General features: G+C 42.6%; 1 protein-coding gene and 1 long non-coding RNA gene across 2 annotated transcripts in view; both read right to left on the minus strand.

The window, feature by feature from the left end:
- Nucleotides 1-26890, minus strand: part of LOC122515794 — a 164562-nt gene that overhangs the window by 95176 nt on the left and 42496 nt on the right. The gene's annotated exons all lie outside the window — the stretch shown is intronic.
- LOC122515803 lies at nt 2856-3954 on the minus strand. The gene is made up of 2 exons (XR_006303384.1): nt 3360-3954; nt 2856-3186 (listed from the first exon to the last, which is right to left on the minus strand). It is a non-coding gene; the product is annotated as an uncharacterized LOC122515803 (long non-coding RNA).

The following is a 26890-nucleotide window of genomic DNA, read 5'->3' on the forward strand; positions in this document are numbered from 1 at the left end:
TTGCGAGGGTGCCCAACTCGTTTCATAGCTTTAAACGCTTAGCATTACAATTTATAACGACAAATAATCATTTTGCGTTTTTGTTTGTCCGTTAAATTATTATATTTTGCACTCCTGAATCTACTAAACATTGCATTCTAATAAAAAGTAATACAATGTAAAATGAGCTTGTTACTTTAAAAGAGCGCGTACGTTCGACGGCAAAGAAAATTCGGAAATTTTCGGTGAACTTCGCGAAAATAATAAGAATCGAAATGAATGGTACGACTATATTATATAACCGCTTGGATTTAGAAAATTTCGCGGACGAAACGAGTGTGTCGTCGCGTTATCGATTATAGAAACGGAAAAAGATGGAAAAAAAAAGATAGAAAGCGAAGGCGACGCGTCCTACAAATGAAACTACACCGGATGATTGATGGGCAACCAATTGTCGGCAAAGCTCCGAATAAACGCAGCCTCGGCGATAATTCACAGTTGAATTCTTGACACGAACCAGGGTCGTTAAAAATGCTGTACGACAGAAATCAGACGAGGATCTCCGAGCACCCCCATATAATCATATCGTTATATTAATATTGATAAATTATTATTCCTATGTCCTCCGCGTATCTATCCGCCATATTCCATAGTTGTTAGTTGGTAGTATTACTATTACAAATTTGACTAGAAGCGGTATGAGAAATATTATACGCGTGAGTTCAATTAAAAAGTTATGTTGACGACGATGCAGTTATGGGACGCGAAAGACTCGGAAAGAAAAAGAATGTCGCAAAGGTTCTCGGAAGTAAGCGAGTTGGAAAAAAAAGAGGTAAAAAAATAACAGGGCTCGTAGCAGTGGTGCTCGCGCGGCGGTGCTCGAGCAGCGGTGCTCGCGCGGCGGTGCTCGTACGTCTGTCGAGAATGTAAAACCCAGTATTTGAATAATTCGCAAGAAGAGCCTGCGAAGGGAAAGAGTAGTGGAAACGGATGGCGAACGGGAAGTGACTTTTTGCGAAAATTCCTGGAATATAGCATGCCTTGGAAAACATTCTCGAGGAGGTTAGCTAGATAGGAGGTTTACTAGACGAGGAAACGGAAGTCGAACGATTTTCGCGATACGCCGCTGTCCGCCGATATACCGCATAATTTACGGACTCGCTAATCGATCGCTCGTAGCTCTTGGAGCAACAAACGCTTATGTTATTCCTCCCGTTCTCTTCAATATTTATGTTTTGTCAGTGACTCAGCACGTAGGCATGACCACGCGTAAAAGCGGCGAGAGAAAGAGAACTTTACGAGCGATTTGATAAGTAAACCGAACATAATTTTGCCCTATCTATTAAAATGAACGAGAAAAAAAGATCGCATTTGTTGCAGCAATGACTCGTTCGCGTTTTCCTCTAGTACATATGCGTATACTTATCGACTCGCATTTATTATTAATCTTGAAATACACGAACGGGATCTCGGAACTAATTTTCCTCCAGAGGGCAGATCGTAAACAGCGATGTCGGTGCATAAACGGTATCCGGAAGGGTAGACGTTAAACGGACCGAAAGACGTGGATGGTCGCCTACATATAGAACAACGGGACGTTAATATACCTACTGACTGAGACGAAAGCGGACTCGAGAGAACCATCCACGCGACGATGATACCAGACGAAAGCTCATTGTGATGCTAATAACGCATGCATAGAGTCATCGATCATCGCCCATTCCGCTTTCCGCTACTAAATCTTTCTCTTAATCTTTCTTTCCTTGACATCCTCCGAGTCCTTTTCCTTTTGCATAGTACATTTTAAAAAGACAATAATCTCACGAGAGGGAGATATTACAAAATATGCTAAGTCTTAGCTCGTGATTTATTTCGACGATAAACTAGCGAACTTTCGATAAACGAAGTAAACTTCATTTACGAGTGGCATATTAAAGGCAAAAGTTAAAAGCAATTCGCGGAATTAGTAAATTGCGGTAAATTCGCGGTGTAATAAAAAAAAAATGAAGTCAAGCGGTGCGGTAATTTCGCCGACGTGGCTAGGTAGTAGTTCGTCTGAAAAACCAGCCTTCATCTATCCAATCATAATTTAGTCGCATTAATCCTATTTTTCCATTATTAACCGAAGCCTAGTTGAACTTGGAGCATGTTTTTCTCGGGGATTATTTTTTCTAATTATATCTCGATAGATAAATCAACGGGCAATGTTTATTCGTTGGATGTTTTGAGCCGTCGAGTCGAGACGATCGCGACAAAATACGTAGTACGGACATAGATAAATATGTACGTAATAACGTAGATAGAGGGTTGGAGAAACGTTACTCGGAAGAGTCGACTAGAAGAAGGTGATAATATAGTGGACGTGGCAGCACATGTCCTCGCGATAACTCCGTACTTCTCTCTTAAATTTCCCAAGAGTATACTTCCGAACGTTTTACAGTCTCGCGCGCACCAAGAAAACTCTGTGGTTCGTATTCGATGCGCGCGGCAACGTAGGTAGGTATGGACCGACTTAGTTTTCGTCTTACAATTTTTCCTTTTAAAATCCGAAATTCGAAACCACTTTGAAAGTGGCAGGATAAGTTAGTATAGGAGGAAAGTTGACGGTCCGTGAAGACGTCTTGCGCTGTCGAGAAAATCGTGACAAAACGCGTCACGGTCCAAGAAGAAAGATAATAGAACGCATAGAACGCATAGAATTGGCATCGAGGGCAAGGGAAGAGAGAAAAAGGATAAAGTTAAGAAGAAGTAAAATTGTGTGTGACTCCTCGTGGTATTTATACAAAGGTTGGAGTGGCGCCAAAATGCTAGACCGACCCTATCTATCGTCGGAACACAGCACACCTCTTCTCCCGATCTCTCGATCTCTTTTTCCCTTTTTCGCTCTTCTTCGCGCTACGGTAGAACCAAAAGCACACTCGAGCCACCGTTTACACCCCCAGCTCGCATATACCCCTATATATTCCGGATATATACCGAAGCATCGTAACTCCGAAGAAGCACTCGAACGGCTTTTATTTGTCAACCACTTTGCGCCTATCGCTAAACTTACCAGTCAAAATTAAAGCTCTCCGATTGCTAGTCTAATGGCTAAAGTCATCATGGCGCCACCGCTGCTGCTACCGACGTTGCTGACATTGCTGACGTTGCTGACGTTGCTGACGTTTCTCGACTACTAATGGTATCGTTTGCCGATCGAATCGTCTACTACAATTATGGCTTTTCAACATTTTCTTATACGTTTAGAGAGAACATTCAAAAATGAAACTAATAATCGATCGACGTTAAAAGTTTATTCTCAAAAATTAAGAAGATTTTGAACGCGACGATTGGACGCAAAGCTTAAATGGATAAAATCGGGAGACGCGATTTCGACCTACCTATTCGATCGTACGTTTCCCAGATGTTCTCGTCGATCTCAAAGTCACTCGGTTCCATAAATACAATGTAAGATGTCTATTTTTAATGCTGCATCGTAAGGGATGACCGTATGTCGCAACGCATCGCATCGTTAATGCTGCGTTTTACGCGGATTAAAGTAGGCCGACGTATTTTAAGAATTATCGAACGAACAAGCACATTCGATTGAAGCATCGAAGAAAAATAAAAAGTTGTCCTCCTCGCGTGCCTTGGCAAAGAAGATCAATTTTATCTTGGAATGAATCGAATTGAAAACTTGTCAAATCGTAATATCAAAATGGTCGGAACGCGTTGATACGTCGGAGAAAACCGGTACCGTCTCATTAGCCAGAGATCGACCTAATTGCGAAAGAAAACGTCTGGCGCACGCGAATCGTTGTCTCGAGCACCACGTTTGCCGTCTGCCACTACCGTCTTTTCCGTCTTCAACTCATACCGCTCTCTATTTATAGACATTTCGTCCAAGTGTAAGAGACTTTTTAGAGTTCAAACTCGAAGAATTAATGGATATACATCGCATGTGCGATGTTTAATGAACCAGCACCTGTTACTCGAAAGACATAATTTACCTTTGCGAAAAGGATTTTATTGTTAGTACTCAAGGTTCCGTTCACATTTTTCACCACAGTAAGGATCGTTCTCCCTTAACGAAGACACGACACACGATAATTCGTAGAAGGGGCGAAAGGTAGGGGGGCCGACACCTAGGCAACTCTCTCTCTCTCTCTCCCTCTTTGTATACTCTTCCCCTCCTCTCGTTCTTCTTCGTTTCAGGATCGAGCCACGCGCGAACTCGGCCTGTTCGAGAGGCGCTGCCGGCAACGAAGGATGCAACGCACCTTTACGCCTCTCATCCTCCTCTTTCTCCTCTCGCTCGAGAAAACGTCTTATCGCCGAGGATGCTAATAAAATCGAACTATCGTATACTTGAAAGTTTTCTTTTTGTCAAGCTCCGAAATCGCTTATGAAACACGTTTATCGTGCGAATCTTCCATGATGGCCGCCGGCCGACAATGACACGCGCGTCGCCAAATATTTCCCTCTCTCGATTATTGCGTACGAGAATGACAAAGAGAGGGATGGGGTGGGGAGGGAGAGAGAGAGAGGGAGAGAGAGAGGGAGAGAGAGAGAGAGAGAAAGACGCAAAGACGCGCGCGCGGTAGGAAGACGCGAGCAAAACTGACGACCGAGAGAGCGCCGCTATTTTCCGCGTGCACGCACGCACGCACGCACGCACGCACGCTTTGCTCTCTCCTCAGGGTTGCGTTGGGTTGCGTCGGGTTGCGTCGAGTTTCGTCGGGTTGCGTCGGGGTTGCGTCGCGGCTACATCCTCCCCACTCTGGGACGCCCACCACCTGTGGTCTTCCACCCTCTTCCACCCTCTTCCACCCTCGAACCGCCGCCTCTTACCACCTCCACGACGCTAGGTGCAACTCGCGCACACGCACCGCGCCGCCATCTTGTCACTCCTCTCTCCCTCTTCCTCTCCCTCCCTCACTCTCTCTCTCTCTCTCTCTCTCTCCATCTCTTTTTCCTTTACATACTATATTTACCTGTCTCCTCCGAGCTTCTTTCCGTTTCTTTCTCTTATTTTCTTTTCAAGCCATGTCGAATTTGCACACGAATTTGAATGCTTCGATGTCTCCCCTTATCAACTTTGTGTCTCTCGTACACATGTATGCGTGTACACGTAAAAGTGAGACTTGAAGGTAAAAGACATCGGAAAGAAATTTACTCTACATAATGATTATATTGATTATTTTTAATATATTCAAATGATATACGGATGCACGTTGAAAAGACTAGTTCTCGGTGCGCGAGTAGGTTTCGTAGAAAACTTGCTCAAACCCGTAAAAGGGATAGTTTACATAAGTTGTAAAAATCATTGAACTCTATTATAAAAATAATTATTGAAGCGTATATTTTTTAAAGGTAGACAAGAAATATAAAAATATATAAAATTGTTAAAAAAATAGATAATTCATTGCGACTCTTGCCATTGCCTTATTTGTTATAAGAAATAACATAAATTAAATGAATAATTAAAGGAACGACAATAGAGGGAAAATAATATAAGCAGATTAAAGCAGCATTTTAATACTAAACTAATTAGTGTTAAATGCAACGAGAAAAAAGTAAAAAGAGAGCGGAGAAGAGCACGTTTCCTTTTCTTTTTTATTTGTTAAAAGAGTCTAAGAACAGGCTCCTCGAATTTCACGACGTCGATGCTGACAATGAAACGATCGCGTTACGTACGCAAATAAATGAAACTTTTGACGCGAGTCGATACTCGAAAGGTTTAACGTTACCGTTACACGAAACGGACTTTAAGAAAATGACATCGCGTCGATGATTTTCTTCTCGAGTCTTGGGATAATCTTTAGAGATAATTCGATCCCTCTGGCTTGCCACGCGTCGTCCTACTTTATCGCCAAAGTAGACAGTTTTGTTAATATTTTACATAATCGTAATGGATTAAATCTACAAAAATTACAAACTAGCATAGAGACTCGAATGAAAATACATTTATTAAAACTACTATTTATATCCATTAAAGAAACAAAAGAGCATTTATGTTTATTTGACGAAGAAAATGTCAGAAAGCGTTACGCATTTTTTGGCAATCCTTCAAGAAACGAATACGGTAGAACCTTCGGATATAGCGTCGTATTCAATTCTATAAATAGAATAGTGTTTCATTCATCATGGATCATTTAGTAAAACCCACACGATCGCATTCACGCTCTCGGGAAAGGTTTCCAAAATTCGTTGGATCTGATGAAGAGGAGGAGAGAGGGAGGGAAAAAAGAAGTTCACCAATTATTAGCGTGGAATTTCGTTGCGCGCGATCATAGGTCTACCGTACAAAATGGTCTCCGAGGCGAACCACGAATGCGTTTCGTAATTTTGCGCAAAGCTCGTTGTTATTCGATAGCCAATAAGGAAATCCGACGAGCTCGGGAGATTCCAAAGTCAAATCCAAAGAGCGTTGCGGAAGCAGGATATTGAAAGGGAACAAAAATAAGCATTCGAACGGGGAAGGATGTTGAGCCAACATAGAGCCACGTAGTCTACTGCTTCTCGACGCGGAGCCTTCCCGCCTGATGGACGGGCCTGTTATTACTGTCAGTCTAACGCTCCCTCTGCCCCTAACGAAACGTCGATCTTTTCATTCTCGCATGCTGCGCCATGTCAACTGCTACCGAGGAAGCGTTTTAACGAGAGATTATTGTTAACGACGATAACTTCAAAATATCTAGATGAAATACATACAATAGAAGTCTCTCGAATCAGGGGCTACATTAATGGACGAACTATTTTCCATCGGGGAACGAATCGAAAAAACTTTCAAAGCAAAGATCCATCCATTGCGAACGAAAGCAGGCAGGCAGGCCGGCCGGCCGGCCGGCCGTAGTTTTGTATTACCACCGCCGAGGGAGAGAGAGAGAGAGAGAGAGAGAGAGTACCTTTGCCAAATAACTTTTCTCTCGGACTTTCGAGTGCCATTTTCTAATTAACATTTGATAAAAAGCTTTTCATACTGTAACATCTACGTCGTATACGCGCGCTTACATTATTTGTACGTACTTGTGTGCGATATACCCACTAGAAAAGTAATTGGGTTATATCGAATAAGGATTTATCGCGTCGGGAATGAAAGCGGATTCGCGTGCTACGAATATCTCTCGTTCTGCCGCGTTAAGTCGGTACCACCATCCAAAGGGATTCGAATCGCGGTGGTGCGAATCGAATTAAAATTCCGCAGCATCGTTAGGAGAGTCGTCGGTACAAGGGAGCCTACAGCACACATTGTCGGGAATGAGAATACCGAACACCGTATTCCGCGTGCTTGCGTGACTTTGCGAGTTTCAGGGTTGTTCCTAAGCCAAGCGCCAGCGCCCGCGGCGCTAAATTACTCTTTCTCACCCCAAACACTTACCCTCAAAAGCGCGCGTTTCGTCCCGAAAAGTTCGGGGGTATAATGAGCAAAAGCTACATCGATTTTTCCGACCTTCCACAATTCGCAAAATCTCCTTCCGCGCAGTCCTATTAATAACCAAAGACTTGGAAAACTTTTCAAAAAAGCTCGATTGCCAAGAAAGCAATAGTAATCACCTTTCTCTGTTTTTCTCTCAAGTTTGTAAGTAAGAAAGATCGATTCGTCTAAAGGTAAAGGCTATCCGTTAACAGAACGGAATAGCCTCGAGGGAGAGATCCGAAAGCACGAATGCGCGCAGGGTGGCTGCTTCTCCGCGACGCCAACTCAGCCTTAAATTAATGCTCGTCCCTCGCAGTAACTTATCTCTCGACCCATTATATTATGGTCAACGATCACCATTTACCGACAAACGGCCAACTACTATTTCCCAACGAGATCTTCGAGATTTCCTTTTCCCCGAACAACTGTAGCGCGTCAAAATATGTCCTAAGTACAGAGTTAGTTTTGAAAAATGAAACAATTAATGAACTATATTTGAAAAATGTCCAAGTACATCCTAGAAGAAGAGGTAAAAATGTCTTCGTCTAAACTGTGCGGAGAGACGAGAACTATTTCTTACGTTAACGAACTTGAAAAAGTTTGATATGACGTTCGGGACGTTGATTTCCATTGTTGCCTATATCTTTCCCTCGTGGCTGGATTTTGAAACAGGATGGTACTGAAAAGGGTACTTTTTAGTTTGCTCGTTAAAATCTACGAACGTGATTCGTTGGAATCTCTTCGTTTGCCGAGGAACGTCGTCAGTTGCGGAATACGATATTTCATCGAACGCTTCCCGTTTTTTCAATGATATTTGCCGAATGTGGTTAGTCGGGTATTATTCCGATCGAGATTCGTCGGAACTACCAACCGTATTATTCGTTTGGATCATTTTGCGGTGGCTCGTAATTTCGACAAACTAATGATAATCCAAAATCTGCGATGATTAATGTACACGTTATTGTTAGGGTCTTTAATATACACAAATGGACGCCGAATATTTCCATTTGCGAACTTTAACGGCGGTTTGTTTACTATCATTCGCGATATTAATTTGCTTTCGGAAAGAAAGAAAAAAATAAGAGAGGATCTATTCGTTATACGATAGTGAAAAATAAACAATGGTAACGCGCCTCTGGGAGTATTGGCTAATGCGGCCGAGGTGAGAGGAAAGGGAAAAAAAGAGAAAAAACGTAGATCGATCGGTGGCTAAAGTTTTCGTCGCGTGGCTTGTTTTTCCGTGCTAATGCTTTGGGGTTGTTACGATAGATCTCGGTACATCCGTCCGTAACCACGTTTGCATTCCTTGGCCGACTGCCCGTAGCGGGCGTTTTCTACTCGACGAATGCCTGATTCACCGAAGTCGAACGCATGCCGCAGCGTGTTATATGCGAGACCACGTGGAAGAGTTAAACTTCTTTTCTTAGAACGTTCGCCGAATAAAAAGGGTTTCTACGCGTCTAGGATCGAATAAACTCGTGCGCGAATTAACTGTAAATATTAGCCGATCGTAGCGGCTGGTATAGAAGGAAAATTCGCAATAGCAAACTTGATTGGGTTAATCGGTATTTCAGCGCGACGAACCTTCCCAACAGAGCAATAATCGTTTCACGGTCACTGTATCCGTGGAAATTGCGTTCCCGTTCCCGGTTAACTATAATTGCTGTCGTTCGTTATAAACGAAATTGTTGGTCGCAATGCGACCCTGCGTCGTCATTATCGCGGTTGACGTAAGAATAACGATCGCTCGTAATGCTTTTGAAAAGCGCGTTGGTACCTTTGCGGCTACTTAAACGACAATCGCTGATAATTCTTGCATGACAGTGATCTTGAACGCGAAAGACTCTCCAATTAGCGAATACGTCGGGGTCACGTAGTATTACGGTGATAAACGCGCGGGCGTGTCCGATTATTTGCATCGTGACCTACTTTGCTTCCATTACACGTGCCGAACGCAATGACGACGTTAGTACTACTGCTCTGGGGTATGATGCGATCGATCGAATCAGCTGCTCGTTTTGAATGCCGAAGAAACTTGTTCGAGTCTCGGAAAAGTAATGGCCGGTCCTCGGTGAGCTTGGCCATTGTGTGAAATTTCGTTGCCCCCGCCGCCGAGTCGATGCCGATCGGTGCGATGGGTTCTGCTGATCAAAAATAACAAAAAAAAAAGAACAAATTCGGCATCGGTATAGCAGGAGCGAGAAGGGTATATTCCTATTGGAGGGAATAACGTAACCGGAAGCGGAAGCTCGTGCAGGCGCCACCGGAAGTGACCTCGTAATTCTCCCTTCCAGCTACCTAGCTATAACTCGGGTGCGCTCCCAGCTGCTACCCCATTCGTCCATCCACCCATCAACTCTGAATTATAGGCCGCCTCTAAATCCTTTTGTCCGCGCTTTTCCTGACTCGCCTCGTTCGCGATTTTCGGCTCGCTTTTGTTTTGCCTGCGAGATCTTTCTCTATTTTTCTTTTTCTTCATCCTTTCGCTCCTCATTCCCATATTCCCACTCGAATCGAAAAGAACTTTATTTTCAAAAGATAATCGCTCCTACAGATTTTTTGCGCTCTATTCTATTATTTTCCAAAAGAACATCTCCGCGCAAATCTACCAAAAAATTTGAATCTCTTAATAATAATAATAATAATGGAAGTAATCACGGATCGTATAAAAAGTGTAATAGAGTATCGCGAGCAGCGAATAAGAAACGTGCCAGGGAAGAAATGCCAGTCCATCGACGATAAAGAAATGAGAATTAATTTCCGTTAATTGCTCTAGTCTGAAGTTTGCTGAAAGCGTCTTATCGGATTGAAAGGCTTTCAACTTCGTTCTCTCGCGCTACTCCTTCCTTCTTCCTGAACATTCAGAAATGAATGCCGAATAGACTTGAAAGCTACGACTACGACGCGTTCATCGTCCATCGCGTATAGGAACGATATCTTTGTGTACGTCTGTGCTTTTGTGCGATTAAGGGGTAGGAGAGAGAGAGCTAAGCGACGACAATTCGAAGCACTCCCATCGCACTTAATTACACGTGCCCAGGCTTACTGCCGAAAGTGAGTACTATATTCCACGGTAGGGCGATTAAGCTTCCTCCAGATATTGGGTGTGCGCAATGGTAACCGGACAAATTCCCCGAATCTGACCTTTCGTTCGATCCTTCGCGTAGAGTTAACGACGCATCTCCTATCGAGAAAGTAAAAAACGAACAAACTTTTCCACCCAAGAAAATTCTATAATTAATTCTCTCTCGTAATTGAATGGAAATGAAGATTAAAAAGTTCGCTGATTCGTTAATAAAAGACAAAGCAGATACGAGTGGTGGGACGTAGATAGATATGCTTACAAAAAGAAAGAGAAACAGGAGGAGGAGGAAGAAGTAGAAGATGTGGATGAAGAAAAGCACTGGAAGTGGAAGCGACGACGTTCGAGAACGGCGCTAGTTTCGAAGCTAAATTGCCAATTTAACAAATTTCTAAAGTTTTCGCGTGGAACTCTACTGTCGCTTTTACTATGAAAGCCCCCTGATCCGTTCTAAGAGTATAAATAAAGATATATATAGGATATAAATGGACAAATGCATACATACGCGCATAGATCCACGCTAAAATACGCTAAATGATAAGGTCCTATCTATAAACTCGGAATCGATATCGTATCCGAACGAATATTTCCATTTTCGAAGAAAATACGGTATCACCTGTTCTAAGCGTATTCTCCTCTCGACTGCGCTCCTCTCTTATTGTCAGAAGAAATACAAAATTAACAGGAAGTTGCATCCGGTCGCGCAAAGCGAATCCTAGGAACTTCAAAGCTCTCCGAGATGAAGAGCAGCTCGCGGCATGACTCGTCTTATCATTTAATTTCCTGCCATAAGATTTCTTTGACACTCCTCTTATTTTACATTATTTTTCTCTTATTTCGCTTTCTTCTCTCTTACGCTCGAATCATTATCTTATTTTAAAAATACTGAAAGACGAAGCGCGTATCTATGAAACGATTATATACGTAATATAATAAATGCGCAAAAGATTAATCTTACGAGGAATGACCGAAAAGAGAGGGAGTTTCGTGACGTCGCAAGTGACGCATGGCAAAAAGCATATCAAGTACCGTGTCAAGTATCATGTCAAGTGGCATGTCAAGTAGCACGTCGAGTCGTATAATCTTCTTTGTCATTTTTTTTAATGCATATCTACATTTCCCTTTCCTCGAAATAATACAAGACTATTTATTTTATTCGTTTAATTCCATTATCTCGCATAGTATATGCGTATGAACGTTTAAATTGATATAAATTTTATCGCACAAAAGCATTTTATCGTAAAAAAAGAAAAATTTGACATACTTTCGTTCATATCGATTATAAAGTTTAATAATGTTAAAAATAGGTTTCCGTGTATTAGCTTTGCATTACAAGCAAACACGAATAATTTCACATTTACGATGAGAGCGGTTACGGAATACTCCTGCGTCCGTCTCGTTGTATATATAGAATATAATATCGCGAGATAATCGCAACAATAAATTAACATCATTCCATTGGATAAATAATACCCGTTGATACGTTACTACTGCCAACGGTTGCTTTCTAATTCGCATGCCAGAATCGAGAGCAGACGGCGAGATGAGCTTGATATAAACGTACGTTTGTACTAACGAAAAGCTACCGCTATCGAGTGCAGCTGCATCGCGTAAGTCTTTTGAGAAAAATAATATATAGCGTTGCGTAACTTTTCACCTCTTATTTGAAGATGGAAAATTTCAAGTGTACTACGTAGAAAACGGGGGCCAGAGAAATATTTATCTAAATTTCAAGGAGGACGAACGCATAATCGTTAAGATTTAATTAAGTGGAAAGATTTTCGCCAAAGTTTCAACCGGATCGATCGCGCTTCGAGAAAATGAGAGATCAGAGAGAAGAGAACTAGTCTTTTTTTTCGTCAGGAAAAAGGGGAAAAACGCAGGAGGTCCTGTAGCGACGCTTTGGCCTCGATTTCGAGAAAGGGCCGATCGTCCCGAGAGAAACGGAAATCCTTAATTGAAAGCGTCCTCGAGCGGAGGTAACTTTTATAATTCCCCGGTCGATGATTAAAATTAAAAGTCTGGCCGTGTCAGGGGCAGGAAATCGTTGCGCCGGAAGAAACGAAACGAGGAGAAAATCGGAGAAGAGTACCGATTTATATATCTCCGGAAAAAGGAGAGCTTAACGAAAAGAGGAAAAGAGATAAAAGGAAAGAGACACAGGCAAAACCTCTCGCTTGGAAACCCTTTAGAGCTCTTCCAAGGAACTTTCTGGAAGTCCGACCTTTTGCTTAGTCTTCCGGAAACCTTTTGGAATACAGTCTTATCGAGCCCGACTCCGAGCGATCGCGAATTATATCCCATTTCAAATGGAAATGTATCGATGCATCGATCGTTAAGAAAATTTATTAACAACATCTATAGGACGATAATCGATTCGCGAGATTTAGAAAAGGAAATTGTGCGCAAAGTCGCTTAATTATTACAAGTTACAAGGATACGTTGAAAAATCCATAAGGATTGATAGTTATTAGAATGACTCTTTTTCTCCCCCTTTCGCGAAAAGCCAAAGACATCCATCTCTGCTCGACGATACCTTCCTTTCTCTTCGCCTATGCTTCCACTCTTGACGTTTAATTTATCATTGATCGAATAATTCGCATCGAGTTGAAAAAGAGAAAAGTATCGAGATGGGTTTAAAAAGGAAGGAACGTAAGACGCATTTGTGGTTCGTTCGCATTCGCGTCGCGTTCGCGTTTGCGTTCGCGACGTGAACAGGCGCGCGCGCGCGCACTGGAATTCGAAGTTCGAAAGACGAATCGATACGCGCGTAGGGCCGTAACGTTAGCGTAGGACGAAGGGCATCGTTGCTGCTTTACGAACGGTGCGCCACGATCGCCATTTTATTTTTTTTTATGCGATGCGAATGTTCCTCGCAACTTCTCTCGTCGTCAATTTTTCTACATTCTTAACCAAAAAATGTATGCGAAAGAGAAAAATTTGTTTGTACGTTTCCTCGAAAGCCGCTACTCTCCAAAGGGATATTCTCCTCTCTGGTAGGAGTATATTAGACGAAAGGACGCGAGGCATTTACAAGCTCAGAGGTCCCAACGACAAGAGAATCCGTCGACTCGTCGGAACTAATTAGCAAATCCTCCTTCGTTCTTGTTGAAGTGCTTTGCGATACGGTAAGTATTAAATGCAACATCCCGGTAAGAGATAGGAACGATGTGAGCGAAGTAAATATCGAAAGATAAGTAAGCGACCAAATTATTATCCTGGAAATATTCATTCCGTGTAGGTACCTTAAGGTATTGGAAAGAGAATTAAGAAGGAAAAAGCACGATGGAAGCGAATATCAAGAAACTTTAGCAAAGACTACTATGAACTTGTAGTAAGCGTTACGGCTTTGCGAAATCATTCAATCCGTTCCAAATGGAAACATTACATTGGACTAAAGTATGAAGGTCTCGGAAACGAGCGAAAGCATTACTAAGTACCTTATATGCGCTTCTCTAAAGTATACCTAGAGAGAAAAAGAGAGAGAGAGAGAGAGAGATAGGGTCATACAAAGTACTTAAGGTATGAAAAAGGAAAAAAAAGAAAGAGAAGCTCGTAGAGTCGTTGCGCCTGTAGCGTTTAATTAAGCGTATTAATTCACTTCCCCGACTCGCATCTTTGTAGTATTACCGAAGAACTCGTAGGGCAAGGTTAAAGTGTAGCTATAAATGCACGGTTGCATTATCCATACCTATGTACCTAGATACGCGCGTGCACCAAGAGAATCGCGAACTTGCGTCTACGCTATGCAATTAACGTCTGGAGGTTAATTAATAAGTATACAATAAGAAAAAGGGGTCGATCTGGATGCGGGCGAAATAGGAAACGCAACGTAAAGCGAAGTCTTATGCGAAGAAAATGAGCAAAAGTACTTATTGTTAAAATTTGGATATAAAATGAACGTTTGATTCGTCTGTAAGGAAGTAGAGAGTAGAAGCATACGAGTACATGGTAGCGTTGATTATTCGTTTAAATGACGTCTCCAATATAAGTACGCAAATGAAGAAAGATAAATGTCATAGTTAGCAATGACGACAAAGCAAAAGACCTGTTTTGTCTGTTTGCAATAGCGTCAATGGCACTTCCTAGCACATATAAAGTTAAACGTAAAATTGGCATCGTTATATGCCTTCTGTGCGGCGAGTAGGAAGCTGTTGTTCCTCGTTAGTTTCAAACTAATTAGACAACGAAGAGACACTCTCATCTCTGAAACTTATGCGGACGAACGGCGACGGATGTCTTCGTAACTATATTTTTCGAGAGCTCTCTTTGGCGAACATTAGAATAGACTTTAAAAATCGTCAATTCTACTACCGCGAGATAGCATTCTATATGTCGATAATCGAAATTCCACGTAAACCCGGTCTCGCGACTAACTAAATTTCATTTAAGCGATTCCCAGTTTTCAAGATGCGTATTCGGTCCGATATTGTATCAATTTAAAACGTCGATATGACCGTCGCATTTTCCGTGCTTTTTTCAAACAAAAAAATCATACCTCGTTATATAGCCCGAGTAGCCGATAGCCCGAGTAGAGAGAGTTCAACTTTTCAACTGTCACGGAACATAAAATATGAATTATAAATGAATAGATAAGTCGATACTATGTACGAATACAAATATCAATTTGTAGAAAATATTTTTCTTTATCGAATGATGTATATCGTACGACTGACCTATATTCTATCGCATCGTATCTAAATACGATTCGAAGAAAGTAGCCCTTTTACAATGCGTCGTTATTACTATAGGATATTTTGTTTTTTTGTAAGACGATATGGACACGAGTAGCTCGCCGGCAAAAGATTTCTGTTTTGAAAAATCACGTAATTGGCGTCAAAGGAGTCCGATAACGCTAACTTGGAGCTGTGCCAAGCGATAAGGTGCTAGTAGAAAACGACCGAAATCGAACTGGTTGGAACGTGTATTAAAGAGAGAAAGAGAGGAAAATAATAGAAAATATTTCTTCGCGATTGTTGAATTTTCAACAGGGAAGCAAAATCATTACTCATCGATTAAATACGTAGAAAAATTAGAACATATCCGTTAGGCAAAAAGACGGCTAACGTTGAAACGTTATTACGTAAAAGAAAAAACCATCGGTAGTCTCGAAAACGACGCTGGGAGAAATATAAATGTTAGAAAAGATATGGAAGAATCGCTGCATGAAAATTCGATGAAAGAAAGACGACGATGCAACGAGCTGACAGCTTTGCGAAAGATGGAACTTTCGCATTCGGAGAAGATGATTTAAAAAAAAAAAAAAGTTTCATCTCGAGTGAAACGAAAAAAGTTATAACTGTACGGAGTAGCAACCATCGAACTTTCATTTTTCTCGAATCGCTTCTGCCTCATAGTACGTTCCTAATTTCGACATCTCGCCATAGACGGAAATTATTTTCATCCAGTCAACGCCTATATTCGAATAATTTTTGTAAATAAAAAGAAACGACAATAAAAAACAGAAACTACGGTTTTCTTCGATCCTTCGTTTGGTCGCGTACACGAGTTATACTTCTATTCGAGATACATATATAATGCTAGCTAGGCTTTCCTCTTGCTCTTATCCTCGTCGAAACAACAGCAGTAAAACCACGGTTTGACCCCTTTTCTCTTTGCCACCACCACCACCACCACCACCTTGTTTCTCTGTAAATGCGCCAAGATAAACTGCAGACTCTGAAATTCGGCTTACTCTCTTGTCCCGCGTCTCTGTATTTTCGCCCTCACCCCCTTGCATCCCTACATTCGCGACGTTACAACACGTGGCAACGCGTGTGCGTGCGTTGCGCGCGCTTCTTCGTATAAGAAATAAACAACAAAGCTGCAAGAAAAACAGCGCGCATTACTGTCGTTTCTACTTTTTACGTTTAAGTATCGATTATAAAAATAAATGTTACTCCGGACGCCCCCCTCTCTGCTCGATACTTTTTCTCAGCATTCGCGATTATTCTTCCTTCTCGTTTTTTTCCTTATAGCACCTTTTGGCCACTCGAGTTCTACGAGCAGTACTTCTATTTCTACTTCTATTTTAACCCCCATAGTGGTTCTTCTTCTTGAAATTGTGCCAAGTTGTTCGGCGAAAACGAAAAGCATTATCGTAAATTCGCGTGGCCGATTTGGGTTATCCTACGTGTGCGACGACAACGACAGCTGTCGCGCGGTGAGATTCCTCAGGTGGCAAGGTAAGTAGTGTCTCGCAGATGTGCGGAAATTTCTCGATAGGTACATAGTACAAATCGGACGTGATAAATTGCGCCGCGCTGCCGTAGACTAAATCGTGATTTTGGAAAAAAAAAACAATTTATCAAGATCTATCGGACGTCAGGATTAATGTTGTAAAAGGAACTCGTTGGAAATTCGAGGGATCCAGGAAAGCATATAATGGAAGACATTTCGGCGAGAGCGAGGATAACACCGAGTGGGCACGTTCGTTATTCGACCCGAGGGCCAACTGGTTCGGTTCGTGAGCTAAATTAAAAGCACGAATCGCTCCAAGGCACCCGTCTTCTCCCTTTGATCCATCGACCGGCAGAGTTTTCGCTCTCTTTTCGCTCTCTTTTCGCTCTCTTTTCGCTCTCTTTTTCCGGCGGCCGTGCGCGTGACGTTATTACCAAAATCCAAAGCGGAAAATCCTAGCGCGATATTTCGCCGAGCGAACCTTGACTCGCGATTTTCCAAACTCGAAAGAAAGCTCTACGAAATATCCAACATCTTCCCCGCGTGTGCCGTAATCGTGACGTAAAGAAAAGTTATTTCGACGTTGCTTCCGCGCGCTTCGAAAGAGCAGCCACTTCAATGATTATTATAAACTCGGCGTCTCCGATTTCAAAGCCTTCCCTGTTACGAGATTTATTTCGTCTTCTCCGAAAGCGTGTCCGTTTACGAGCCGAGTTTCTTCTCCGATAGTTTAACAACGCGGTAGATTCATGTAATACGCAATTATTATATACCATTGAAAAACATAATCTTAGTATATTTGTACGAATGACTAACGATTCTACTGGTAATATGTATTTTTTGCGACAATCAAGCATTCGCAGCACCTCGATTCGCACTTAATTATCGAAAATCCTTCAAAGAGAACTGTCGCGTCGTGTCATCTCTACGGCAAAGAACAGAAATCCGTAGTAAATTTTGGATCCCGTGGAGACAACGACATTTCTCTCATCTCTCTAACACGTAGTAGCTTTAAATACGTACAAGCATTTCCGTGATGCTCCGTATACTCGATAGATGGACGTCGACATCAAATCGTCGTCCAGTTTCTCCTTGGATTTCGATCAGGATCTTCGAAAGTAATCGTCAACTCGGCGCAAGTGGAACTTTTAAAGATACGGCAAAATGTTTTTCCGTCGTGGCACTTTGAGCCTGTTCCGTTTATTCGAATCATTCGATACCGGGGACAAGAAAACAATCTCAAAGGACCACTGTAATAATAGGAGGAGATTCGAGCGCGTAACGCAACGCAACGCAACGCAACGCAACGCAAGATGAAGCTCCAAAAGAATTCACAGACTTGCACTTTTCTCACACAGTAACAAAACCGCAATCCAGAAGCGACGGCGCTCTCGAGACGGGGATCATCCGGCCTTGGAACGAGGACGCCGTCGACGACGTCGAGGTGGACGACGACGCCAACGACGACGCCGCCGACGACGACGACGACGACGACGACGCCGACGACGACGACAAGGAGAAAAATGACGAGCGAGGCATCGACATCGTAGCAATCCTCGTCTCTGCTCGATTCGATCACGTCGACTTGGAGAGGGAAGAACAAAGCACGCTCGAAAAATTGTCCTCGATACGCGCACGAAGAAGAACCACCGACTCAGAGAAACGTCCAACGAACGCACCAACGCGTTTCCTTTCCGATCCTCGAGGAAACGAGTAGAAATCTCGTTTCCGCTCCGAACATCGCGAGAAGGCTCCGTGATCGAAGACGAGTCAAAGTATCGGCAACAACCTGTTAATCATCCGCCGTAGTCTCACGTGCACTATCGCGTTAAAAAAAGCCAAAGAGGAGTAAACGAGGGAGGGGTGTGGGGGTGGGGTGGGGGAGGAGGGACGGGAGGGAGCAGCCGAACCGCCGAGGTGTTCTCGCTCGCGCACAGCTCTCTCCTCGCTCTCGTCTTCTTCCTCTCTCTTTTTCGACGGGAAAATAAAGAAAGGCAAGGCGCACCCGCGGAGGGATGGAGCGCGCGCGCGCGCGCGCGCCCTCCGAACGATTCGCCGGCGCTCTCCGGGTGGGAAGGTGGCGGCGCCGGCGGACGGCGGTGCCAGAGTGCGGTGCCGGAGTGCGGTGCCGGAGTGCGGGCTTACGACGGAATGAGAAGAGGAAAACTCGGCTTTGGGGGCCATGCCACATCGTGCCTGAGTTGCGCGTTATCGACCCATCCGCGATGCTATATTCGACCGAACTGCATCGCCCCTCTTTTTTTCTCTCTTTTTTCTCTTTTTCTCTCTTTTTTCTTATTCCCGACCGATTCCAGCATCCAATTGAAGAACCCAAATTCGTCCTCCGTACGTCCTACCTATTAATTATATTCGAATATTCGCCACGGCGAGCAGCTTGATGCGCGCGCGCATCCCTATTCCCTGCGCGCATAACGGAAACGATAAAACGAAACTGTTGGGCTTTGTTTCGAGTCGATATTTATAGCCGCGCCACTCTCCACCCTTCGCCTCTAATCGAATCTATTTACATCCGTTGAACTTTCTTCGATAAATAATTATCGATATATCGCTGTATTTCATCGTACCGTTTGCAAAAACTTTCCTTTCCTTTGTTCTCGAATCATAGTACGATTAGGATATTATTAATGATTAACAACTGCGTCAATTCGATTACTCGCAAAATCTCGTGATCGTTTGTCTTATTTGAGAAAGGATTTTTTAACGACCTAGGCTCGGACCTATTATAAATAAAATGTCAAGAGAATCCACGCAATTTGATCTTGGTCCATTTAAACGATTAATTGAGAATATCGAGAAAGGACCGAAGGCCGGTAGGAAAAAAAAAATTGGAAAATTTAACAAGAGACCGAATAACAGGACTGACACAGGTGGATGGTGGTCGAACGAGTGGCGAAAGCCGAGAATGATATTGACACAAGCTTCGGTTTAATGTCTCGGTGGCAAACATTGAATTTTCAGCCCCTGCCTCTCTTGTCTTGCGCCGACTTCTCTCCCTATTACTCATCCCTTTCAGCTGACATCACCCGACTCCTCGTCGACGCGAACGGTGCATCGTGCAACGTTGTGCCTCGTCGGAATCGAATCGAATCGTCCCTCTCTCTCTCTCTCTCTCTTTTTTCAAGAGAAAATAGTAACCATCGAGCTCGCCGGGTGCTCATAGAATATGCTTTCACGCTAACGAATTTATTCGGAAACCTCTTTTTCGACTTCCGGCTGTTTAACGATAATAATCGTCGATGCTGCTACACCTATCTATTTATTTATTTATCCGTGCATACTCTCCCGGCGAGCAGGAGCGATGCATAAATCGTTTCCGTGGTGAACGCATCCTATGGAATTTTGGACGAAATTTTGCATAAAATGCAACGGCTCGAGGTTCTCTTTGATCGGTCGCGTTTCGAGCCGCGGTTCCGGACGAGCGATGACACCTCGATGATATCGGACGAGCTTCGTTTTCCACGGAACGCAGTTTCAATGAACGATCATTATCGAGGAGTCGAATCGTTTCAATGGCCGTTACCAAATTTTTCCAGTTTTCTATTATTCGTTCTAATTACGTGGCCGATATTGCGTTACCATGTGCGCCGATATTTCGGTTCCAATGATATTCGATCGGATTGTTAGCTAACAAGCCCATTTTAGGCCGATACGCGTAATTCATCACCAATGTAAATACATAGTATGTAACATAATACGCTATTGTTATTAAAACAATACCGACATTTACCTATTACGTTACAAGGAAGTAATTACCGATAGAACAACCCTGATACGATATTCTCATTTTATTGTTAAATTGGACAGAAGAAATATATTTGAGACCAATGTAAATGACGCGTTTATATGTACAATAGGTATGTGTCTAACAAAATCTAATTACCGTACACGTTTGTCGTCGCCAACCTGTACCTACGCTAACACCTTTAGGAAAATGTCGATTTTTGTTATTCGACTAATCAAAACTTTATCGAATTTTGTATTTTTCCCTTTTATATTTGCTACGTATAGATGTATGGGATGAATGGATGGATGGATGGATGGATGAGTGCGTGCAAATAAGCTTCGTGGATCTCTACAGTTCTATACTATGTATTTGAAGATTTTTCCGTCAAGTGGTTTCATAATTTCCTTGTTAATACAAACGCAAATAATTTGAACTAATAAGAAAGAGCAGAAGAAAGTTTTAACAACACTTGAGTTATTAGCGTAAAGTGTATACTGGCGTGCCTCTCGACTCGCCACCCTGTATACGGATATAATATCAGAAAATCAACGTGTTTTGATTAAAATAACTATTTTAATTTAGCAGCTTATTATATCGTAGTCCGTGCTTGTTATGAATAAACTAAAGAAAATGATCGTTACAACGGACATTATTACAGATGTGTTACGAAAATCTGTTAGAATTCACAAAAACGACAAGTATGACTTTTTTCTTTTCCTTGTTTAATAAAGTAAAAAACTAGATAGCATTTCTTCTCGAGGAGACGGACGCTTTATGAAACGGACTATAATCTTTATTACCATAACTTTACTCGGTCGAGGAAATAAAACGTGGAAGTTCATTATCATCTTGCGAGCCACTCCGTGGATATTAAAGTTCCTATGATAAATCGATACGCCTCGGTGAAATACGAACTTTACAAACATTTGGTAGTTCATTTAGTATCGTATCTTCCGCTAGCTGGCATTTTAATTGATGCGCTACCTGACGCGCAAATTTGATCGGTAAATATTATTATTTCTAACGCATTATTTTCTAAAAGTTATTCGATAAATGCGGATTCGTCAAAATATGAGAGCTTTTAATTGGAAAAAGAGAAAGAATTGCATTAGTTTTCGTTAGAGACGTTAACGACCCCTATCGATTATGCTACAGGAAAGATGAGTGGCAACGTCGTTGCATTCGATACGCGACAAAAGACTACGCGGAGGAGGAGAAAGAAGCGGATGCGCACACTCGCTCGAATTATATATGCGAGATATAATAAGCTGGCGGTCCTCGAGATATCGGCGAGTTATGGCTGCCCTAATGGCCTGTAGCGTTTGATTTACGCTGCAGGAGTGAATGCATTTGCCTCGACCGGTTCTATAATAAAAGCTGTCGCATCGCACCCTACCTTAAAAACGTATTACACGATGCCGTGAATTTGAAAAACCGATTTGTAACTCCTCTTTCTCTTTTCGTTCCACTCGAGAAACTCTGTCTTGCGCAAAATCAACATTGTTCCAACAATGAAGCAATAAGCGTATAATGATCACCGACGGGACTAAAGATTATTCGCAAATTTCTTTTTTCATCCTACCAATTAAACCATTCTTCGTAATCGTACAGTTATTCTCGTTAGCGTGCGTCCATCGATCGGCAACGCGAAGCCACTAATAATCGTTATCGGTATACATACGATGCATCTACCCTCGCCACCCTATCTCTCTCCATTTTGCCATCTGCGAATTAATGCGAAACGACGATACTGCATTTCGCGATAGGAAAGGTTAGTTCTGGAGGAAAGAAAAAAGATAGATGTTATATTAGAAGAAAAACGAATGAAAAATAACACGTTCAACGAGAAAATCGCGAGAGTACTTTGGCTAATTACGACAGACCAGAGACCATAATCGATGAAGCAACACAATGGACCACGAAGAACGCGCGTCTTTTTTTATTCTCTCTCGTTCTCCGTTTTCATCCATGAGGGATCGTAGAAACATTTCTATTATAAGACTCCGTAAGTAGAACGTTGTGCCATCGGGTAATACTATCCGATAACTCGTTAAGTACTATCCGAATTGTATCTCTTGCAGGATACAAAGGGAGTAGTCGTCTGGACTGTTACGCGGAAACAGGAACGTAAGGAGTGGAAGAGAAGAAAGAGTAAAGAAAGAATAGGCGGTGTCCTTTATTAGAAGACGACGACGACGACGACGACGAAAACGGGGAGCACGATAAACGTATGAAAGCATAGTCGATTTCGAACTAACCGAATAGCTCGGCATAATAGATCTACCCTGGCATTATCTTCCGTAAGTGGGTTAATTTTTCTCTCCTCGTCTTGTCTTTGTGCCGGGGAACGAGCTCTACTTTCCTTCTCCGACACCTCTAACTCTCTTTGCTCTCACCTTTCTTGTCGCTCGGAATATAATATATTATCTGCAATTTAATTGCACTTTTATTGTCCGGACGTCAGAGTGGATTAATCCGTTCTACTTTGAAGCGTATCTTCAAGGCGGTCCAGTTCTGTGACTAACGACCGAGCGATTTTACTTGGCCTCGAAAATCTCATTTTTTCCACTACCTCGCAAGTCATTTACTTCGATTCTACTCTATTAGTCGGACGCTATCTTGACGTTTAGACGGCATTTCAACGTTATCGATAAGGTCGTCGATGGATCATTTCGAGCTGGAACGTTACAAGTGCAACGTTAATCCGTAAACTGATGTAGAAACTCGAATGGAGTTTCTTTGTTTCTACCGTTAATCCCGTCTGGATGCATTTCGCATCCATCCGAATGCGTAAATTCAAAAAGTTCTTTTCCCTATTGTTGTTCGCGATAACAGCATTCGAAAGATCGTTTTCGCATATGTAAGTTGTAGTCGTTCGTCGATGCGTTTGCTGTTTCGATTTTCTCTAATGCGTTGGCCACCTCGAAAGCACTCATCAGAATGGTACTCGGGTAGGTATTATCGACGCGATAGACGTCGAGGCGTTCGCAAAAGCGTCTTCACCATCTCGATCCCTATCGAGCCATTTGTCGAATCGAGCCGCTGCGACTAAACAACGCTCAGCCTCGACGCGACATTTCGAGTATACGATATTCATCATTTCCAATCAATTCTCTCATAGACGCGAATACGCAAGATGGTGCCATATAAGAAAATTGTTTTCTCAGTTTTGAAAAGTTGCGATGGCACTCGCATACCTACTAGAATTTCGATCTCTTCTAAAGAGCCTTTTCATACAATCATAATTGAACTTCACTTAGGCAAGTTCGTTTAATTATTAATTATCGCACCCCTGACTAACGATCGCTTGAAAGTGAACCTGACTCAATAACGTCCCTGCCAATATTTACGATCGCCGTTTCTCTGACGTTGTCAACGAAACAGTGGCTTCCCAAAGTGCAACTCCGATACCATATTTAACAGTCCCGTTACGGTTCGCAGGCTTTTCAAAGGTACACCAATATATCTGCGATAAGCAAAAAGTGCTCGGCATTCTTTCCAGTTCAATAATAAGTACAATAATGAAATGAAAAATCTATTAATTATTCTATATGATTTTATTTGAATTTTATTTTCAATTATTGCAATTAGTAAAATAATTCGTTTTTATTTGCAATTGAAAAGCATCGAAATAATAAGAGAACTTTTCTGGCTGCACGGCAAACAAGTTGTTTTCAAAAAATATTCTCCGCGAATGCTCGACGATAAATTCGCAAGATAAAATAAAGAACAAAAGTACGCATTCAAAAAGACGATTCTTCTGTCACATTTTCGAACAGATTTCTAATGTTTAGCGTAAGTATGAAGCGTATTAAATTTTGCACAGCGCGTTAGGTCCGTGCGCATACAGCCAGAAGGGTAATAGAATAGCACGCATTACCAGCGAATAAAAGAAAATTGAAAAAGGTTAAATGTGTGCAAGCGTACTCATACGCAATAAAACGCGCTTACTACGTAGATGCCTACTACGTCGACGTTACGTTGGTATCCGTGGTGAGCACATTACACTTCTATGCATTATACTCCTACTATCATACCGGCCCAACAAGTTTCAATATAGATACATAAAGGTAGAAAATCCTTGTCGAATTGCACAGACGGCCATTGTTGGTGGCTCGCACAAAGGAACGGCCAATGAAATTCTGAAAGCTCAAAAACCCTCCTCTTTCCAATAGAAAAGTACAATCGAAGGACATAAGTTTTGTACTCTTCCAAATTTACCGGTTTCACGACTACTGTGCAACGATTACATTTGCGGGAACAAACGTACCATAATTAAGGTAAACCGGGACTCTTCCGATCTCTTATCGCAAATAATCTTTTCTTTATTTCTTCGCGATCAATTTGTTGTCGGTTAAAAAAGTCGATTAATGCCTTTTAAAAATACATTTGAGAAAGAAAAAGTATAAGAGACGAGAGCAAGTATAAAAGCATTTTTCTCTTTAACCTCGTTTCTTTCCTCGTAACCGTTTTTCCACGAATGACACGAGTTCGCCATGAAGCATGATTTTCCCAAAAAATTTCGTCCTGAATGCCGATATAACAATAGCCATATATTTTGTCGGTAAAACTTTCGAGGGACTTCGTTAGATTCGGAAAAAGAAAAGGAAAAAGAGCGAGAAAAGGATGAGATAGATCGTGACGGAGAGAGAGAGAGAGGGAAAACGAAATTCAATCTTTTGGTCAAAGAAAAGTTAAAGCAGCCATCGGCTTATCGGAAAGTTACCGCCGTGTGTACCCAACGCCCTCCTTAGAAACGGATTTCGGTCTTTGGAACATATTTAATTCCCCTCGAGGCGGTGTACCACCGTAAATTAAAGAGGTTAGAACGATTCTAAAAGTAACTTGGGAAGTGTCCCGAACCTATTCCAGACCTGCGACTTTTTTATCGTCCTTCTCTAACAACAATCGTTGTTCTACTTGAGACGTGCGACGATTAAAGAATAATCGAGAAAAGAATTTAGGAAAGAGCCCCGGCCAGGGACGCGTCAAGGTTGCGTCAGGGTTGACGTCCACCTTTGAGATCCATGAGAGATAGGAAATAATAGCAAATAAATGCTTAAATGTGCTACTTTGCGTTTTGTCGAAGCAGATAACCTACCGATGCCGTCGCATGAATGATACATGAACGAGCCTCGGGATCCTTTCGCATGCTATTACCACCCGTAAATCGTCCCTCGGAAAACCTACGAACAGGAATACTCGGTTTCATTTGCATAACGTCCATGCGGATAGCCGCAGCTGCGAAATCAAGGAGAAAATGTACAAAGAAAGATTTTTCCTCGTTTGCATAGTCGAACGGAAATCAAAGCAAAACGCGATCCTGATTATTTCCATCCACCTATCCTTTCTTTGTAGAAAAAAAAGCGCATAAAATGGTGTCGCGACGAATCGCGAATGCGATCCCCGACCGTACCCATACTTTATTAGGTATTTTCTCGGTGCATAAGCGCCGTTTCTATGGTCATTTTTGTCGTACGTAGGAGAAAATAAAAGTAAACGGTAAGGCGGATAAGAAAAAAGTTTGTTCGTAGGATGAGATTCCGGCGAATATTAAGCCCGATTTGGAGTGGCTTATGCAAATGACTTATTATGTGCCCACTCCGTGGGTGCTCCGGTGCTCCGTAGATTTTATTAGGGCGTTCAGCCTCGGGTAGGCAGGGAACGCTTTAATTGGTATGTAAATCGTGTCTGACCGGGGCTTCGTGGCGAGCACGCGCGAGGGAATACGAACAGCCGAACGCACACGTATCTCCCCGTCGTGTTCGCGTTTATCGTTTATGCGCCCTCGTAATCGTTGGCTTTATCGCAACATTATCACTACCGACGATATACCGGATATATACGCGAACCCAAATCGATGCGTACACCGAGTATAGACGGAGTAACGCACCCCGAAAGTCATTTCGGATCATTATCGAAAAAATGTTGAAAGTCATGCGTCGTCTGCGCGCCCGCTCAGAAGCTGCTCGCAAGCGTCTTTGGTTGCCCGAGCAAAAGAGGAAATATGAAAGTCGGCGAAACGACGTTTCTCGCCGCGCACACCTCTACGGGCCAATCCCATTCCACTCTCTTAGTCGTCGCTGCTCTTCCCGCCGCTGCTCTTCCCGCCGCTGCTCTTCCCGCCGCTGTATCCCTCCGTTACCTGCTTTTGCATCCAATTCCGGTCGCTTCTCTTTGCAAATCTCACGGTAGCTTGCGCTAACGAGAATATGATGATGTTTCTCGACGACGTTTCGCGCATTTCTACCTTTCATTTTTCCGACTTATTCCCTACAGGTGGAAACCCTGCTTGTAGTAGTAGTGGTAGTGGTAGTAGTAGTAGTAGTGCTGCTGGCAGTCCACGTAAGCGCAACACGACCAAGCTAAAAGAGAATCGTTCCAAACTTTTGTTCGTTGCCTGACGAGACTGCAAAACCAGGGCGATGGAGAATTATATATTTACCAACGGATACGCGTATAATCCTGATTGCCATATACCTACGTAGTATATAGTTACATATGT

The sequence above is a fragment of the Polistes fuscatus genome, unplaced genomic scaffold (genome assembly GCF_010416935.1).
Source record: "Polistes fuscatus isolate 324 unplaced genomic scaffold, CU_Pfus_HIC Scaffold1, whole genome shotgun sequence".
Taxonomy (NCBI): Eukaryota; Metazoa; Arthropoda; class Insecta; order Hymenoptera; family Vespidae; genus Polistes; species Polistes fuscatus.